We start from the raw sequence: 20,000 nt of genomic DNA on the forward strand, positions 1-20,000 counted from the left end.
TGCTGCTGTTGTTCTTGTTGCTGCTGCTGCTGCTGCTGCTGCTGTTCTTGTTGCTGCTTCTGCTGTTCTTGTTGCTGCTGCTGTTGTTCTTGTTACTGCTGCTGCTGCTCCTCCTGCTCCTGCTGTTGTTCTTGTTGCTGCTGCTGCTGTTGTTCTTGTTGCTGCTGCTGCTATTGTTCTTGTTACTGCTGCTGCTGCTCCTCCTGCTCCTGCTGTTGTTCTTGTTGCTGCTGCTGCTGCTGCTGCTGCTGTTCTTGTTGCTGCTGCTGCTGTTCTTGTTGCTGCTGCTGCTGCTGTTCTTGTTGCTGCTGCTGTTGTTCTTGTTACTGCTGCTGCTGCTCCTCCTGCTCCTGCTGTTGTTCTTGTTGCTGCTGCTGCTGTTGTTCTTATTGTTGCTGCTGCTCGTGCTGTTGTTCTTGTTGCTGCTGCTCCTGCTGTTGTTCTTGTTGCTGCTGCTGCTCCTGCTGTTGTTCTTGTTGCTGCTGCTGGTCCTGCTGTTGTTCTTGTTGCTGCTGTTCCTGCTGTTGTTCTTGTTGCTGCTGGTCCTGCTGTTGTTCTTGTTGCTGCTGCTGGTCCTGCTGTTGTTCTTGTTGCTGCTGCTGGTCCTGCTGTTGTTCTTGTTGATGCTGCTGCTGCTCCTGCTGTTGTTCTTGTTGATGCTGCTGCTGCTCCTGCTGCTGTTCTTGTTGCTGCTGCTAAGTAAGTAAGTAAATTTATTCAGGTATACACAATACAGTTACATAGAATTACCATACATAGCAGCATATGTGTAGAGAACCTAGGATAACCCAAAAAAGTCAGAGTGACTTATTTCCATTGGGGTCCTTTTACCTTATTATTATAGTATAAAGGTTATAATATTTTCTTATAATTCTACAATGAAGATAACATCTTATTATCATACTAAAAAGACTATCTACTACACGAGGGTCATTAAGACTATCTACAATACGAGGGTCATTAATCTCAGTAGTAGTAACCAGTTACCAGTCTCAGTAGTAGTAACCAGTTACCAGTCTCAGTAGTAGTAACCAGTTACCAGTAACCGTCCGTTGACTCAACGACCAACCGTCTCTTGAGTCACGGTCTTTCATATGTGCTGAGCTGACACTATTTCAAAAGACCCACTACTGGGTACTGTGGGCAGTCAGGCAGTCAGGCAGTCAGTGTTAAGAGTGTGAGCAGGCAAGGTAACGGCTGCGGGTTCTCTCCACATATCTACGATTATACGTAATAACAGCCTACGTGAGTATTTCTACCCTAATCCACGTATCGAACTCCCACATGATAAATGGTGTGCAGCGGTGTGGAGCGTGGATTTACGTTTTTAAGGGTAATTCAAGGCGTTAGAAGGCTGTTTGTGTGAGTAGCGCCAGGGTCAAAGGTGAATCTCCAGCCACCAGCCACTACCCTCAAACCTATTGCCTGCAAGCCTGTTGCAGCCGTTTCAAGCTTCCTGGCTTAGTTCGTGTGCTAATTGCTTCAATCTCCGAGGGGTTGACCCGGATTTGCAATTAAGCCAGTCAGTAAGCCAGACTGTGGAAGTGAACGCCAGTCAGCCTATCATCCAGCCTGTCTCCTGTCATCCAACTGCTCTTCCGTGCTTTGTGCATCGTTACACGTCTTCCAGTCATCCATTCTCGTGGGGTAAGCCAGCTAGCCAACCCAGCTTCTAACCCAGCTGAGAGAGAGAAGTAAGCCACGCAGTAAGAAGTAAGCCAAGCTCCTCTGAAGTATTGTTTATATCGCTTTGTGCTTCCTGTTGGATGCTAAGAGTGGTTTTTACCATTCCTGTGGCATAGAGTGGGTTTTTCAAGCCACCTTCGTGGGTGAGTGGGGTGTGCGGCAGACCCCCAGCGTCCCCCCCACCTCTCTCTCCTACCACCCGGGGTGCGCGGCAGTACCCCAGCGAGAGTCACACCCACCACCACCACCAGCCATCCACTCATCTACCTGTGGTTGTTTGCACCCTTGTACCGGGTCCTAGTACTGTTTTGGCTCACATAATTGGTCAAGAGATTGTAGCTGGTGCCAACGAGATAAAGCCAGTTATGTGAGTTCGTCTAGAACGCACATTTCTTCACGACAACAGTGTGAGTGGAGGAGGAAACCCCCCCCCCCCCGCCCCGTCACCAGTACACACCGCCAGCCCACAGGACAACACCTTCTTCCCGTCACCAGTAATCACCCGTCTACTACTCTCGACTTCAGTGATAATTTTTTTTGAGACATTTTCTTGCATTTAAAGATATTTGCGTGTGTGAGACATTTATAGTAAATTGTTTGTGTACTCTAAACCTTGTGTTTTCAGTTTTTCTTTGACTCGTTAATTTTTACAATATTTTTCAGTGTTTTTATTTATCTTATATTTTTTATTCTGTGTTTTTTCTTATGCTACTCCTGTCTCTAGTAAGCATTATTGTGTCGTGTACCAGTCAGTCACCCTGTGTGAAGTGATTCAATATTTTTTTTATTGTATTCTTTCAGCATACCACATTATCCATTTATTTCTATGTGTGTCTTTTTTTTCGTATGCCAACAGTGTCTCATTCCTCTAATTTTTTCGCAGACTGTGTACCATTATTTTTGCCAGCAAATTTTTGTCGTATCAGTCACAGCAAGATTTTGTCGTATCAGTCACAGCAAGATTTTGTTGTATCAGTCACAGCAGGAATTTGTTGTAAGAATAAATTAATACTGTTGTGTGCTCCGTCACTGTAAGTGTTATATTCCCTGTTTTGTTCCTGTGTTTTATTTTTATATTCTTGAACAAATTCACTCTTGATGCAATTTCAATTACTTTTAACGTAAAGTGTTTTCCTTACTCTGGTTGAGTAAATTGTTTTGTCTAATTTACAATTAAGAGTTAAAGTGTTCAATCAGTTTATTTTTTTTTTCTTTATAATTTTAATTCATTATTTTACCTGAGTTTTCCCAGTGACACTTTATTACTGCAGTGATTATTTCTACACTTTATTTTGTTGCACTTGTTCTGAAGTGAATTATTTTGTTGAACTGTTCTGCAGTGAATTATTTTCTTTTATTGCTATTTTTATGATTTATATTTTAATTTTGTCCATGCATTCTTAGAAAATACTTAAATTTCCCAGTTATCAATTTAATATTTTTATTTTATACTTTCACATTGATTTAAAAAAATTTAATTAATTAATTTCTTTATTAGCAAGAGTAAAGACAGCTCATTTTGCATTTAATTCAGTCTCCAGTAATATTTTTACTTGTATATTTCAATGTAATTTTTTTTTCGTGGTCAATAGTCCTTTAAATTGAGTTTTCCTTCCTCTTGCAGTGTATCTTAGATATTAATTTTTTATTATTTCTGCAGAATTAGTTGTATATCTTTTCATTTCAATTCTAGAATTTTATATCATTTTTATTGTTCATTATTTTTGCTTTATTTGTTCTCGTGTTACTTTGCCATTATGTCTCACATACCGTCAAGTGATACTTTAGTGAATGTCGACACTCAGATCTCTCAGGCTATTGCTGCTCCTGTCATCAGTCCTTACATTCCCTTACTGACTGACAGACAATACCTAGCCCTCGAGCAATGTGTTTGTTCTCACAGCTTGTATCTGAGATTTGTTAAAGTGCTGCGAAATGTGAAGTTCAGATTAAGTTCCTATAGATCCGTGAATTACTTATTAACGTAGCCGAGCGGTCAGGCACTAGTAATACTGTCACTCCTGTCTGGACTCCAGCCACAATATCATGCACGCAGGATAGTGCTCTACTATCCTTGCGATGGCGACTTGTTCAAGTATTCGTTCCTTCCCAGGGGACGCTTTGAGAAGAACTTTACTTGCAACGAGTTATGCCATCTCTTGCTGATGCCACAAGCCGTGCAGAAAGACGTTTCTGTGGCTAGTGTGCTCACTTGAGTGTTGTTGTTGTCCCTTGTGTTTCAGATTGTGGTCCCATCCTAGTTGACAGTAATCAGTGCATTGTAAGAAGTTATTTCTCGAGTAACTTCCACGTTGTTAAAGTTTGTAAGTGTAGTTTCTTTATAGTCGATACCTCGTGTCACTGTGTGCGACTCAGAATATCAGCATTGTTCACCATGTTCATTTCTTTTCTCCTGTGCTTGTAGTTTGAGATAGTAGATTCGTTCTCCCTTGCTCATATTGTGTGTTATAGCGTTAATTTTTCAACCGGGGGGAGTCATCCACTCCACCGAGTTTGTTCATTCCTCCAGTAAGAAAGAACCGATCCCATGTGGTCTGGTGTGATTCGATTCCTGCTCCAGGAAGATCTTATTCTGACTGTGAAGCCACCAGCTCCCATCAGTGACTTTCTCATGAACCAAGAATTACTGTATCGAACAGCCGAGTTGGGTACTCCAAGCAGAAGAGTATACCAGTTAGTAATTCCACAGTCACTAGTGAATGTAGCCTTACAGCTAGTTCACGATGTACCAGGTGTTGCACACCCTGGTATGGATCGTTCAGTAAAACAAGCCAGATTGAAATACTTTTGGCCTCGTATGGCAACTGATATTTCTGAGTATGTTAAGAAATGTAGTGTCTGCATGCAACATAAAGGCAATGCTAATGGTCCTAATCCAATCCAAGTGTATCCGACTACTAGCGAACCTTGGGAAAGAGTTGCGCTAGATTTGTTAACTAATTTCCGATGTTCCCTCCAAGGCAACAAACATCTGTGTGTTGTGGTAGACCATTTCACCAGATATTGTGAGTTAGTTCCTATTGCAGATAAGACTGCCGAGACAGTAGCTAAAGCGTTTAAAGAACGCATTATCTGCAGGCATACCACTCCTAAGTCCCTAGTAACAGATAACGGAGGTGAATTCTGTAATGAAATTCTTGAAAATTTGTGTACCTTGTACAAGATCAGTAAATCCACCATTGTTCCTCATCATCCTGCCAGCAATGGGTTAGCGGAACGAACCAATAAGAAAGTACTTGATGTCTTGAGAGCTACTATCAATCCCAACAGTGAAACTTGGGATGAAGTTATACCTGATGTGCAGTGTGCTATAAATTCTGCTTACAATGTTTCTATAGGTGACACTCCACATTATGCATTGTATGGTGTAGATAAACGTTTGCCTTATGAGTTGTTATATTCTAATCCGAAACCAAATTACAACCCTGATGATTTCATAGCAACTCGTACCAGCTTAGCTCAAAGTGTTTTTAGAAGAATCCGTGAAACACTTCATAAATCAACAGCTGAATTCACAAGAGTCGCAAACACTCGATCAAAGCCATCCAAAATCAAAGTTGGATCATATGAAGTTAGTATGTGATGATAATGATGTTCCAACCCAGACTAATGTGACAGACTCTGACAATCCTCCTGATCCTGTACTCTCTTCCTCTGATACTCAGTCAGACGATCAACCTGAATGTCGTTATTCCCTACGTACACGACAGGTACTGAGAAATCCTCAAGTATCATTTGTAACTTCCAATTCAGATTTGCCTCAAATACAGCATGAGTTAGCCAATGCTACAGAGTTTGATCCCCCTAGAGATGACACCCATTCTGCATATGCCAATCTTACCCTAGCAGAGTTGGGGTTAAATGTAAATAACCTGTATAGATGAATAATTACAGTATCAACTTATCAGTATTCAAGAATTTTTTTTTTTGTGTTCATGTTCTCTCCGCATTCTGAGAGTTAACAGTCTAGATTTGCGTGCACCGAATCTGCCTTTCTGTTAAACACTCTTTCTTTGTATATATTCCTTCCTCAGAATCCGTAGATCACACGAATACAGATCGATCGATCAAAATTTTTGTTTTTATCACTTGTAATCTCAACATTGAGTTCGTTGTTCATTTGTTGAGTTTTAAGTTGTACTATAGTATACCTTGTATTGCATTACAGTTTCAGTTATGTAAGCTTTCATTCCAATGTTCTACTTATGTATCTATAATGTTTAATGTTGTGTACTTTGACATTGTATAGAATCAGCCCAAGCCGTGTACCTGCCATCTCTAGTTTGTATTAGTTGTATGTCGGGACGACATACGTTAGCGTCGCCGAGCTCTCAGTAGTAGTAACCAGTTACCAGTCTCAGTAGTAGTAACCAGTTACCAGTCTCAGTAGTAGTAACCAGTTACCAGTAACCGTCCGTTGACTCAACGACCAACCGTCTCTTGAGTCACGGTCTTTCATATGTGCTGAGCTGACACTATTTCAAAAGACCCACTACTGGGTACTGTGGGCAGTCAGGCAGTCAGTGTTAAGAGTGTGAGCAGGCAAGGTAACGGCTGCGGGTTCTCTCCACATATCTACGATTATACGTAATAACAGCCTACGTGAGTATTTCTACCCTAATCCACGTATCGAACTCCCACATGATATTAAGACTATCTACTACCCGAGGGTCATTACGACTATCTACAATACGAGGGTGATTACTAGGGATAAGGTAAAATTTACACGTATTTTAGCTAAAAAATAGAAAATCATTCCCCTCCCTTTCTGTTGCTTCATTCATCAGACACTTTTTGGCAGTCTTCTTGAACTGGTTCAAGCTATGACTGGCCTTGACATTTGTGGGTAGTCTGTTCCATTCCTTTATTGCTGTACAATAAAAGGTGTTTGAAGCCTGGCCACTGACTGTGGGTACTACAAAGTTGTGCTCTCTCCCCCTAGTACTATGATTGCTTTGGTTCCCAACCTTGACAAAATTGACAGCAAGATGTTCTGGACATTGTTCGTGAGCAATTTTGTAAACATGATTTAGCTTCAGTTGTTTTACTCTGTCTTCAACATTCAGCATATCCAACTGCTGTAATTCATCCTGGCCTACATGTTCTCTTGGTCCCAGCCCCAGGATGAATCTTACGATTTTGTTCTGGGTGATTTGCAGTCTATCTTTCAGTTTTTTGTCAAGGCAGAGTACCAAGAAGAGCAAGCGTAATCCATATGGCATTGTATAAGGGCTAGACATAGGGTCCTGCGAGCCTCAGTAGGTAGACACTGTGCTTGTCTATACAGGAACTTCAGCCTGGCATTCGCTTTCTTTACTACACTGTTCCCTATCAATTCTCCTGACATGCATGGGTCAAAGGGGATTCCCAGATATTTAACTGATGAAACCAAAGTGATGGACTCCCCATTACACTGAACATTAAAATTATTTACCCTTCTCAGTTTATGTTTCGTTCCCCCCTCAAGGAAGGTTCCTTGATGTTGGTGAGGGGCTCTTGATTTAGGGAATTGGATCTGTGCTCCAGTTCCCCAAATTAAGCCTGAATGCCTTCCACATCCCCCCCCCAGGCGCTGTATAATCCTCCGGGTTTAGCGCTTCCCCCTTGATTGTAATACCCCTCAAGGAAGGTTCCTTGATGTTGGTGAGGGGCTCTTGATTTAGGGAATTGGATCTGTGCTCCAGTTCCCCGAATTAAGCCTGAATGCCTTCCACATCCCCCCCCCCAGGCGCTGTATAATCCTCCGGGTTTAGCGCTTCCCCCTTGATTATAATAATAATAATAATAATGTAATAATAATAATAATATGTTTCGTGCCAAAGAGAATGGCTTCAGTTTTCCCGAGGTGTAATGATAGTTTGTTGTCTACTAACCATTTGCTGCAGGACTCCAGTTCCAGTATTAAAACATTAGCAATATCTTGTGGGTCTTTACCTGTCACTAACAGAGCACTGTCATCTGCATACAGTAGGAGTTTGCACTTGACACTGATAGGCATATCATTGACATAACATAAGAATAGTAAGGGACCCAGAATACTACCTTGGGGAACTCCACATGTTATCGGCAGGGGTTCTGATTCCGTTTTGTTGATTTTGACTATTTGTCTCCTGTTGCTAAGGTAGGACTTAAACCAGTCTACAGAACCTATACCGATAGCTTGAAGTTTCTTACATAATATATTGTGGTTGACAGTATCGAAGGCCTTTTGCAGGTCTAAGGTTACCATACCTATGAGGTTCCCTTTTGACATTTCAGTTCTCAGGTAATCCATCAGATTAATAAGGGAGGTATCGGTTGAGTAGGATCTTCTAAAGCCCGATTGATAGCTATGGAGAATGCTGTTGTCATTAAGGTACTTAACTACTTGAGAATACACCGCCCTCTCTAGAATTTTAGATATTATACTGAGTATACTAACAGGTCTATAGTTGCTTACATCAGACCTATTATTTTTCTTGAAGATAGGAGTAACTATGGCCTCCTTGAACCCCTCCGGTACGGTATTAGTGGTGATTGATAGATTGATTATGTGAGCAATAGGGATTGACAGTTCAAAAGCACCATCTTTTAGGAACTTAGACGGGATGTTATCAGGGCCTGTGCTCTTAGTTGGGTTTAACCTGCTTAGTTCTTTTTGAATGAAGTCATGAGATACACTTACTAGTTGACAACTGTTTGGGGTTACCCCTTTATTGGTATAGTATGTTTGAAACTTATCAGAATCTGTGTTAAAGGTATTTGATGCAGCTGGTAGTTTACTTACTAGTGTTAATGCAACAGATGTGTAGTAGGAATTAAAGCAATTTGCCACCTTAGATGTTTCGTGGCATACCTCATTATCGATAGTGAGTACTATGTTAGACCTATCTACTGGCTTATGGCTATACCCCAACTGTTTTAGTTGTTGCCAGAGCTTTCTGGGGTTATGCTTATATTCTTCAATTTTTGAGCAATAGTGCTTTGCCTTTGCTCCTTTTATAAGCCTCTGTACTCTGTTCCTCACCCTTTGGAATTCATTTAGTGCTGCAATATCCTGTCTGTTTGCTTTAAATCTTTTTAGCAGCTGGTCTCTGAATTTCATATCTAATATCTCAGTAGTCATCCAGGGTTCAGTTTTTCGTTTAATCCTAACCTCTTTAACTGGTGCAATATTATTAAGAATGGTAGTGAACATTGTTTTGAATTTTTCCCAGGCATCGTTTACGTCCGTGCAACTTGTTATCTCTGTCCAGTCACAATTGTGTAGCCTATTTACCAGTGTTTCTTTACTGTAGTTTCTAGTTGACCTCATTTTTATTGCCCTGTGTAGGCCTATCCTATCCCTAGTGATTTTCCTGGTGCAGTAAATGATGAAATGATCACTAAGACCTGTGGTAATGACGCCTGACTGACTAATGTTCTCAGCGCGGTTGCAAAGTATGTGGTCAATTAGGGTGGCTGAGAACTGTGTGATCCGGGTTGGTTTATTAATTAGTTGGGTGTAGCTATTTAATCCTAGAATTTGCTTATACCTTTTGCATAGCCCGTTATTTTGTTGCTGAAAACAGATATTGAAGTCGCCCAGTATTATTGTTTCGCAATTGTTTTCAACTCCGGACAAGACTCTGGAAAAGTCTTCTAAGAACTGGTCCTGGGTAGGAGGGCGGTAACTAGTTCCTACTAAGATGGGTTTGGTCTTGGGAAGCAGCACTTCAAACCATAGAATCTCCAGTTTATTGTTATTTAAATCAGGTCTTGGGTTGTAAGCTAAGTCATTTCTAATGTAGGCACATACTCCACCACCCTTTCTGTTCCTATCTAAGCGTTTTATATTGTAACCATCTATTTTGACCTCGTCGTCAGTCACCGTATCATCCAACCAAGATTCAGAGATGGTTATAACTGCCGCCCTAATTTTGTTAGCTAGAATCCTAATCTCTGCCAATTTAGGAAGAAGTGATCTTACATTGACATGAATAAAGTGAAGGCCTGTTTTCATGAAACAATCATAATCATCAATATATGGCAATGGGTCATTTGTATTAAAATTAGGTAAATCAATGTCATCACTGCTAAAGGGTAACTGTGCCAAAGTGCATTTGTTACACACAAAATGAATTCTGGCACCGTTGTTATAATTGTACATACATCCATCATGCACCCACCCCTTACACATTTTACATAAGGTGCCTTTTCTGTTTTTCATGCGTACTTTAGTACAGTGTATGCATCTGTTTGGTAGTGTTTGAGATAATGGCTGTATTGTCTCACATTGACCTATGTATGCATTACATATGGAGTTAAGGTTATCATCCCTAGCTACTAGACCGTCATTATTGCCGTCATTTATCTGTCTGTTTTGCCTCTGCACAATAGTTTGAGGTCCTGGATTAATTTGGATATCACCACTTAAGAGCGCTACAATAAGAGCTGTGTGCCATTGTTTTTGTTTGGGTATGCGGTGTTGCCATACCTTGCGGCGATAGTGAGGTTTACTTTTCTGGTAGGATGGCAACTGTTGGGCTTTTACTGTCCAGGGCGCTGTTACTCCATTCACCTTTTCCAACCCCCATGACTGATTTCTTTCTTCATGGAATTGAAGAAGAAATATAAATATAATTATGGCAGCCTGTACCCCTCTAATGCCTGCCATTTTCACTCTTCGCTCTTTTACTCATATACAATAATATTTATTTCTCTTTTCCAGTCCCTAGTACACTTAGTATCTGCTTTAATTACACTGAATTACTAGTAAAATTTCCTCTTCAAAACCCTCTTCACTGCTCACTTTTCCCTTAACTTCACAACACCCTTACATTTAACCCCTTATTCACCCTCCCCTACCCACCTCACTTCACAGTCTGGCTTCACCAATTAACTTCTAACTCCTTTCCATTCTGGTAGACCAGAAAGGTTTAATCAATGGTTTTATCCTTCCAAATCCCCCTCAATTCCATTTATCGGGGGTTGTGTGGTGTTGTTGTCTCCTGACCTGTTTTGCTGACTCAGCCATTTTTAAAACACTGAGGGGAGTAACACCACCTGACTTTCCTTGAGTTTATAGATATATTTGGCTTTTTCTGCTATGATTCTCTCACTGTACACTGGTCAGCTGAATATAGGTCAGCTACTAAAATATTAACCTTGACTATTTAACTATTCACTTCTTTCCCACGACTGGCACTGAGGGATAACCGTCCTATACCTTGGAGTTTTGTACTGTTGATTTGACGATGTCTCCTGTGTTTCCCTCTGGTTAGCACTGGTACAGGTGATATGATGGTGGTACAGATATGATGCTACTGTCAACAGATGAACGTCAGTAAAGATGAGAATTTCACTTCGCTAGTTGTACGTCTGGCAGTAGCTGCTGTTTGAATGCCGGTCAGCCATGTTTAAAGGCTCAAATCTTTCCCTCGTTTGGCACTGACGAAAAAAGTCCTACAGACCTGGCATTTCCTTGGAGATTTAGTTGATCAGGATTTCTGCCATGTTGTCTTCCCGTTAAACACTGGTGCAGTTGATATGGATGTCAGTTATTTCATTTAGTGGAAAACGTCTTGTGTCTGGTTCACGTCTGGCAGCAGGTCTGGTACTTGAATGCCGGTCCCTCTTCTGTCATATTTAGTCCATTTCGTTGTCGTCACCGTCAGTTTTTATGTAACTATAGTTAACTGGTTTGCTGGTCCTGCTGTTGTTCTTGTTGCTGCTGCTGGTCCTGCTGTTGTTCTTGTTGCTGCTGGTCCTGCTGTTGTTCTTGTTGCTGCTGGTCCTGCTATTGTTCTTGTTGCTGCTGCTGGTCCTGCTGTTGTTCTTGTTGCTGCTGCTGTTGTTCTTGTTGATGCTGCTGCTGCTCCTGCTGCTGTTCTTGTTGCTGCTGCTGCTGTTGTTCTTGTTGCTGCTGCTGCTGCTGTTGCTGTTGTTCTTCTTGTTGCTGCTGCTGCTGCTGTTCTTGTTGCTGCTGCTGCTGCTGCTGCTCCTGCTGTTGTTCTTGTTGCTGCTGCTGCTGTTGTTCTTGCTGCTGCTGCTGCTGTTGCTGTTGTTCTTGTTGCTGCTGCTGCTGCTGATGTTCTTGTTGCTGCTGCTGCTGCTCCTGCTGTTGTTCTTGTTGCTGCTCCTGCTGTTGTTCTTGTTGCTGCTCCTGCTGTTGTTCTTGTTGATGCTGCTGCTGTTGTTCTTGTTGCTGCTCCTGCTGTTGTTCTTGTTGATGCTGCTGCTGTTGTTCTTGTTGCTGCTCCTGCTGTTGTTCTTGTTGATGCTGCTGCTGCTCCTGCTGTTGTTCTTGTTGATGCTGCTGTTGCTCCTGCTGTTGTTCTTGTTGCTGCTCCTGCTGTTGTTCTTGTTGATGCTGTTGTTGCTCCTGCTGTTGTTCTTGTTGCTGCTCCTGCTGTTGTTCTTGTTGCTGCTCCTGCTGTTGTTCTTGTTGCTGCTGCTGGTGTTGTTCTTGTTGCTGCTCCTGCTGTTGTTCTTGTTGTTGCTCCTGCTGTTGTTCTTGTTGCTGCTCCTGCTGTTGTTCTTGTTGTTGCTGCTGCTGTTGTTCTTGTTGCTGCTCCTGCTGTTGTTCTTGTTGCTGCTCCTGCTGTTGTTCTTGTTGCTGCTCCTGCTGTTGTTCTTGTTGCTGCTCCTGCTGTTGTTCTTGTTGATGCTGTTGTTGCTCCTGCTGTTGTTCTTGTTGCTGCTCCTGCTGTTGTTCTTGTTGCTGCTCCTGCTGTTGTTCTTGTTGCTGCTCCTGCTGTTGTTCTTGTTGCTGCTCCTGCTGTTGTTCTTGTTGCTGCTCCTGCTGTTGTTCTTGTTGATGCTGTTGTTGCTCCTGCTGTTGTTCTTGTTGCTGCTCCTGCTGTTGTTCTTGTTGCTGCTCCTGCTGTTGTTCTTGTTGATGTTGCTGCTGCTCCTGCTGTTGTTCTTGTTGCTGCTCCTGCTGTTGTTCTTGTTGATGCTGTTGTTGCTCCTGCTGTTGTTCTTGTTGCTGCTCCTGCTGTTGTTCTTGTTGATGCTGCTGCTGCTCATGCTGTTGTTCTTGTTGCTGCTGCTGCTGTTCTTGTTGATGCTGCTGCTGCTCATGCTGTTGTTCTTGTTGATGCTGCTGCTGTTCCTGCTGTTGTTCTTGTTGATGCTGCTGCTGCTCCTGCTGTTGTTCTTGTTGATGCTGCTGCTGCTCCTGCTGTTGTTCTTGTTGATGCTGCTGCTGCTCCTGCTGTTGTTCTTGATGCTGCTGGTCCTGCTGTTGTTCTTGTTGATGCTGCTGCTGCTCCTGCTGTTGTTCTTGTTGATGCTGCTGCTGCTCCTGCTGTTGTTCTTGTTGATGCTGCTGCTGTTCCTGCTGTTGTTCTTGTTGATGCTGCTGCTGCTCCTGCTGTTGTTCTTGTTGATGCTGCTGCTGCTCCTGCTGTTGTTCTTGTTGATGCTGCTGCTGCTCCTGCTGTTGTTCTTGTTGATGCTGCTGCTGTTCCTGCTGTTGTTCTTGTTGATGCTGCTGCTGCTCCTGCTGTTGTTCTTGTTGATGCTGCTGCTGCTCCTGCTGTTGTTCTTGTTGATGCTGCTGCTGTTCCTGCTGTTGTTCTTGTTGATGCTGCTGCTGCTCCTGCTGTTGTTCTTGTTGATGCTGCTGCTGCTCCTGCTGTTGTTCTTGCTGATGCTGCTGCTGTTGTTCTTGTTGATGCTGCTGCTGCTCCTGCTGTTGTTCTTGTTGATGCTGCTGCTGCTCCTGCTGTTGTTCTTGTTGATGCTGCTGCTGCTCCTGCTGTTGTTCTTGTTGATGCTGCTGCTGCTCCTGCTGTTGTTCTTGTTGATGCTGTTGTTGCTCCTGCTGTTGTTCTTGTTGCTGCTCCTGCTGTTGTTCTTGTTGCTGCTCCTGCTGTTGTTCTTGTTGATGTTGCTGCTGCTCCTGCTGTTGTTCTTGTTGCTGCTCCTGCTGTTGTTCTTGTTGATGCTGTTGTTGCTCCTGCTGTTGTTCTTGTTGCTGCTCCTGCTGTTGTTCTTGTTGATGCTGCTGCTGCTCATGCTGTTGTTCTTGTTGCTGCTGCTGCTGTTCTTGTTGATGCTGCTGCTGCTCATGCTGTTGTTCTTGTTGATGCTGCTGCTGTTCCTGCTGTTGTTCTTGTTGATGCTGCTGCTGCTCCTGCTGTTGTTCTTGTTGATGCTGCTGCTGCTCCTGCTGTTGTTCTTGTTGATGCTGCTGCTGCTCCTGCTGTTGTTCTTGATGCTGCTGGTCCTGCTGTTGTTCTTGTTGATGCTGCTGCTGCTCCTGCTGTTGTTCTTGTTGATGCTGCTGCTGCTCCTGCTGTTGTTCTTGTTGATGCTGCTGCTGTTCCTGCTGTTGTTCTTGTTGATGCTGCTGCTGCTCCTGCTGTTGTTCTTGTTGATGCTGCTGCTGCTCCTGCTGTTGTTCTTGTTGATGCTGCTGCTGCTCCTGCTGTTGTTCTTGTTGATGCTGCTGCTGTTCCTGCTGTTGTTCTTGTTGATGCTGCTGCTGCTCCTGCTGTTGTTCTTGTTGATGCTGCTGCTGCTCCTGCTGTTGTTCTTGTTGATGCTGCTGCTGTTCCTGCTGTTGTTCTTGTTGATGCTGCTGCTGCTCCTGCTGTTGTTCTTGTTGATGCTGCTGCTGCTCCTGCTGTTGTTCTTGCTGATGCTGCTGCTGTTGTTCTTGTTGATGCTGCTGCTGCTCCTGCTGTTGTTCTTGTTGATGCTGCTGCTGCTCCTGCTGTTGTTCTTGTTGATGCTGCTGCTGCTCCTGCTGTTGTTCTTGTTGATGCTGCTGCTGCTCCTGCTGTTGTTCTTGTTGATGCTGCTGCTGCTGTTCTTGTTGATGCTGCTGCTGCTCCTGCTGTTGTTCTTGTTGATGCTGCTGCTGCTGTTCTTGTTGATGCTGCTGCTGCTCCTGCTGTTGTTCTTGTTGATGCTGCTGCTGCTCCTGCTGTTGTTCTTGCTGATGCTGCTGCTGTTGTTCTTGTTGATGCTGCTGCTGCTCCTGCTGTTGTTCTTGTTGATGCTGCTGCTGCTCCTGCTGTTGTTCTTGCTGATGCTGCTGCTGTTGTTCTTGTTGATGCTGCTGCTGCTCCTGCTGTTGTTCTTGTTGATGCTGCTGCTCCTGCTGTTGTTCTTGTTGATGCTGCTGCTGCTCCTGCTGTTGTTCTTGTTGATGCTGCTGCTGTTCCTGCTGTTGTTCTTGTTGATGCTGCTGCTGCTCCTGCTGTTGTTCTTGTTGATGCTGCTGCTGCTCCTGCTGTTGTTCTTGTTGATGCTGCTGCTGTTCCTGCTGTTGTTCTTGTTGCTGCTGCTGCTGTTCCTGCTGTTGTTCTTGTTGATGCTGCTGCTGTTCCTGCTGTTGTTCTTGTTGATGCTGCTGCTGCTCCTGCTGTTGTTCTTGTTGATGCTGCTGCTGCTCCTGCTGTTGTTCTTGTTGATGCTGCTGCTGCTCCTGCTGTTGTTCTTGTTGCTGCTGCTGCTGCTCCTGCTGTTGTTCTTGTTGATGCTGCTGCTGCTCCTGCTGTTGTTCTTGTTGATGCTGCTGCTGCTCCTGCTGTTGTTCTTGTTGATGCTGCTGCTGTTGTTCTTGTTGATGCTGCTGCTGCTCCTGCTGTTGTTCTTGTTGATGCTGCTGCTGCTCCTGCTGTTGTTCTTGTTGATGCTGCTGCTGCTCCTGCTGTTGTTCTTGTTGATGCTGCTGCTGCTCCTGCTGTTGTTCTTGTTGATGCTGCTGCTGTTCCTGCTGTTGTTCTTGTTGCTGCTGCTGCTGCTGTTGTTCTTGTTGCTGCTGCTGCTGCTGTTGTTCTTGTTGATGCTGCTGCTGCTGTTGTTCTTGTTGATGCTGCTGCTGCTGCTGTTGTTCTTGTTGATGCTGCTGCTGCTCCTGCTGTTGTTCTTGTTGCTGCTGCTGCTGCTCCTGCTGTTGTTCTTGTTGATGCTGCTGCTGTTGTTCTTGTTGATGCTGCTGCTGTTCCTGCTGTTGTTCTTGATGCTGCTGGTCCTGCTGTTGTTCTTGTTGATGCTGCTGCTGCTCCTGCTGTTGTTCTTGTTGATGCTGCTGCTGCTCCTGCTGTTGTTCTTGTTGCTGCTGCTGCTGTTGTTCTTGATGCTGCTGGTCCTGCTGTTGTTCTTGTTGATGCTGCTGCTGCTCCTGCTGTTGTTCTTGTTGATGCTGCTGCTGTTGTTGTTGTTGATGCTGCTGCTGTTCCTGCTGATGGCTGGAGGTTATATTGGCAGTGGTGGCGTTAATAATGTATATAAATGTGCATGGCTGCAGCAGAAACATCTTTAACAGCAACAGCATCACCAGCACCAGCAACAGCTTTACCAACAACAGCATCACCGACAATAGGGATACAAGCAGCAACACCATTACACATAATGTACAAAATGCAGTGAGAATTACCCCCTCAATCAGGCATAAATTATTTACAAGACCAGGCTCTTAATTACGAGCTGAGGTGACCCCAGCCCAGGTAATTAGTACCTACCTGTACACACAAGACTTTCTCTCTACACCTCACTAGACGTGACATATTAACATCACTAACCTGTCTTCACCTCACTAGAGGCGACACAGTAACCTCACGCGACTTCATGCAAAGCTCCCGATGCAAGTTCCTCGGCTGGTAGGACCTAAACACTGTCCTTGTCTTCTGTGATGCACATACGGGGGTAAAATCTTTCTTCTTCTTGTGGCATCATTGAGAGAAAACATAATTCAGGTGGGCACAAGGTGGCATCTATTATGTACCTTGCTGACACAGTCCTAGTGTTGAGAGCAAAAGCCGCTGTGGTGGAGGAAGATGAGGTCCGTGGGAGACTGTCCGTGACCCCAGGTGATGTACGTATCTCCCCCAGGAAGACAAGAGACCCCAGGTGTTGTACACATCACCCCCGGTAAGACAAGAGACCCCAGGTGTTGTACACATCACTCCCAGGAAGACAAGAGACACCAGGTGTTGTACACATCGCCCCCAGGAAGACAAGAGACCCCAGGTGTTGTATACATCACCCCAGGAAGACAAGAGACCCCAGGTGTTGTACACATCAACCCCAGGAAGACAAGAGACCCCAGGTGTTGTATACATCAACCCCAGGTATTGTATACATCACCTCCAGGAAGACAAGAGACCCCAGGTGTTGTACACATCACCCCAGGAAGACAAGAGACCCCAGGTGTTGTACACATCACCCCAGGAAGACAAGAGACCCCAGGTTTTGTACACATCACCCCAGGAAGACAAGAGACCCCAGATGTTATACACATCACCCCCAGGAAGACAAGAGACCCCAGATGTTATACACATCACCCCCAGGAAGACAAGAGACCCCAGGTGTTGTATACATCACCCCCGGTAAGACAAGAGACCCCAGGTGTTGTACACATCACCCCCAGGAAGACAAGAGACCCCAGGTGTTGTATACATCACCCCCAGGAAGACAAGAGACCCCAGGTGTTGTATACATCAACCCCAGGAAGACAAGAGACCCCAGGTGTTGTATACATCAACCCCAGGAAGACAAGAGACCCCAGGTGTTGTATACATCAACCCCAGGAAAACAAGAGACCCCAGGTGTTGTACACATCACCCCCAGGAAGACAAGAGACCCCAGGTGTTGTATACATCAACCCCAGGAAGACAAGAGACCCCAGGTGTTGTATACATCAACCCCAGGAAGACAAGAGACCCCAGGTGTTGTATACATCAACCCCAGGAAGACAAGAGACCCCAGGTGTTGTATACATCAACCCCAGGAAAACAAGAGACCCCAGGTGTTGTACACATCACCCCCAGGAAGACAAGAGACCCCAGGTGTTGTATACATCAACCCCAGGAAGACAAGAGACCCCAGGTGTTGTATACATCAACCCCAGGAAAACAAGAGACCCCAGGTGTTGTACACATCACCCCCAGGAAGACAAGAGACCCCAGGTGTTGTATACATCAACCCCAGGAAGACAAGAGACCCCAGGTGTTGTATACATCAACCCCAGGAAGACAAGAGACCCCAGGTGTTGTATACATCAACCCCAGGAAGACAAGAGACCCCAGGTGTTGTATACATCAACCCCAGGAAAACAAGAGACCCCAGGTGTTGTACACATCACTCCCAGGAAGACAAGAGACCCCAGGTGTTGTATACATCAACCCCAGGAAGACAAGAGACCCCAGGTGTTGTATACATCAACCCCAGGAAGACAAGAGACCCCAGGTGTTGTACACATCAACCCCAGGAAGACAAGAGACCCCAGGTGTTGTATACATCAACCCCAGGAAGACAAGAGACCCCAGGTGTTGTATACATCAACCCCAGGAAAACAAGAGACCCCAGGTGTTGTATACATCAACCCCAGGAAAACAAGAGACCCCAGGTGTTGTACACATCACCCCCAGGAAGACAAGAGACCCCAGGTGTTGTATACATCAACCCCAGGAAGACAAGAGACCCCAGGTGTTGTATACATCAACCCCAGGAAGACAAGAGACCCCAGGTGTTGTATACATCAACCCCAGGAAGACAAGAGACCCCAGGTGTTGTATACATCAACCCCAGGAAGACAAGAGACCCCAGGTGTTGTATACATCAACCCCAGGAAGACAAGAGACCCCAGGTGTTGTATACATCAACCCCAGGAAAACAAGAGACCCCAGGTGTTGTATACATCAACCCCAGGAAGACAAGAGACCCCAGATGTTGTACACATCACCCCCAGGAAGACAAGAGACCCCAGGTGTTGTATACATCAACCCCAGGAAGACAAGAGACCCCAGGTGTTGTATACATCAACCCCAGGAAGACAAGAGACCCCAGGTGTTGTATACATCAACCCCAGGAAAACAAGAGACCCCAGGTGTTGTACACATCACCCCCAGGAAGACAAGAGACCCCAGGTGTTGTATACATCAACCCCAGGAAGACAAGAGACCCCAGGTGTTGTATACATCAACCCCAGGAAGACAAGAGACCCCAGGTGTTGTATACATCAACCCCAGGAAGACAAGAGACCCCAGGTGTTGTATACATCAACCCCAGGAAGACAAGAGACCCCAGGTGTTGTATACATCAACCCCAGGAAGACAAGAGACCCCAGGTGTTGTATACATCAACCCCAGGAAGACAAGAGACCCCAGGTGTTGTATACATCAACCCCAGGAAGACAAGAGACCCCAGGTGTTGTATACATCAACCCCAGGAAGACAAGAGACCCCAGGTGTTGTATACATCAACCCCAGGAAGACAAGAGACCCCAGGTGTTGTATACATCAACCCCAGGAAGACAAGAGACCCCAGGTGTTGTATACATCAACCCCAGGAAGACAAGAGACCCCAGGTGTTGTATACATCAACCCCAGGAAGACAAGAGACCCCAGGTGTTGTATACATCAACCCCAGGAAGACAAGAGACCCCAGGTGTTGTATACATCAACCCCAGGAAGACAAGAGACCCCAGGTGTTGTATACATCAACCCCAGGAAGACAAGAGACCCCAGGTGTTGTATACATCAACCCCAGGAAGACAAGAGACCCCAGGTGTTGTATACATCAACCCCAGGAAGACAAGAGACCCCAGGTGTTGTATACATCAACCCCAGGAAGACAAGAGACCCCAGGTGTTGTATACATCAACCCCAGGAAGACAAGAGACCCCAGGTGTTGTATACATCAACCCCAGGAAGACAAGAGACCCCAGGTGTTGTATACATCAACCCCAGGAAGACAAGAGACCCCAGGTGTTGTATACATCAACCCCAGGAAGACAAGAGACCCCAGGTGTTGTACACATCACTCCCAGGAAGACAAGAGACCCCAGGTGTTGTATACATCACCCCAGGAAGACAAGAGACCCCAGGTGTTGTACACATCACTCCCAGGAAGACAAGAGACACCAGGTGTTGTACACATCGCCCCCAGGAAGACAAGAGACCCCAGGTGTTGTATACATCACCCCAGGAAGACAAGAGACCCCAGGTGTTGTATACATCACCCCAGGAAGACAAGAGACCCCAGGTGTTGTATACATCACCCCAGGAAGACAAGAGACCCCAGGTGTTGTACACATCAACCCCAGTAAGACAAGAGACCCCAGGTGTTGTATACATCACCCCCAGGTATTGTATACATCACCTCCAGGAAGACAAGAGACCCCAGGTGTTGTACACATCACCCCAGGAAGACAAGAGACCCCAGGTGTTGTACACATCACCCCCGGTAAGACAAGAGACCCCAGGTGTTGTACACATCACCCCCAGGAAGACAAGAGACCCCAGGTGTTGTACACATCACCCCCGGTAAGACAAGAGACCCCAGGTGTTGTATACATCACCCCAGGAAGACAAGAG

The 20,000-nt window shown here is 45.0% G+C and overlaps 1 protein-coding gene across 4 annotated transcripts in view; it reads right to left on the reverse strand.

Moving 5' to 3' along the window:
- Window positions 1-20,000, reverse strand: part of LOC128703789 (uncharacterized) — a 662,970-nt gene that overhangs the window by 352,445 nt on the left and 290,525 nt on the right. The gene's annotated exons all lie outside the window — the stretch shown is intronic.

The sequence above is a fragment of the Cherax quadricarinatus genome, chromosome 87, assembly GCF_038502225.1.
Source record: "Cherax quadricarinatus isolate ZL_2023a chromosome 87, ASM3850222v1, whole genome shotgun sequence".
Taxonomy (NCBI): Eukaryota; Metazoa; Arthropoda; class Malacostraca; order Decapoda; family Parastacidae; genus Cherax; species Cherax quadricarinatus.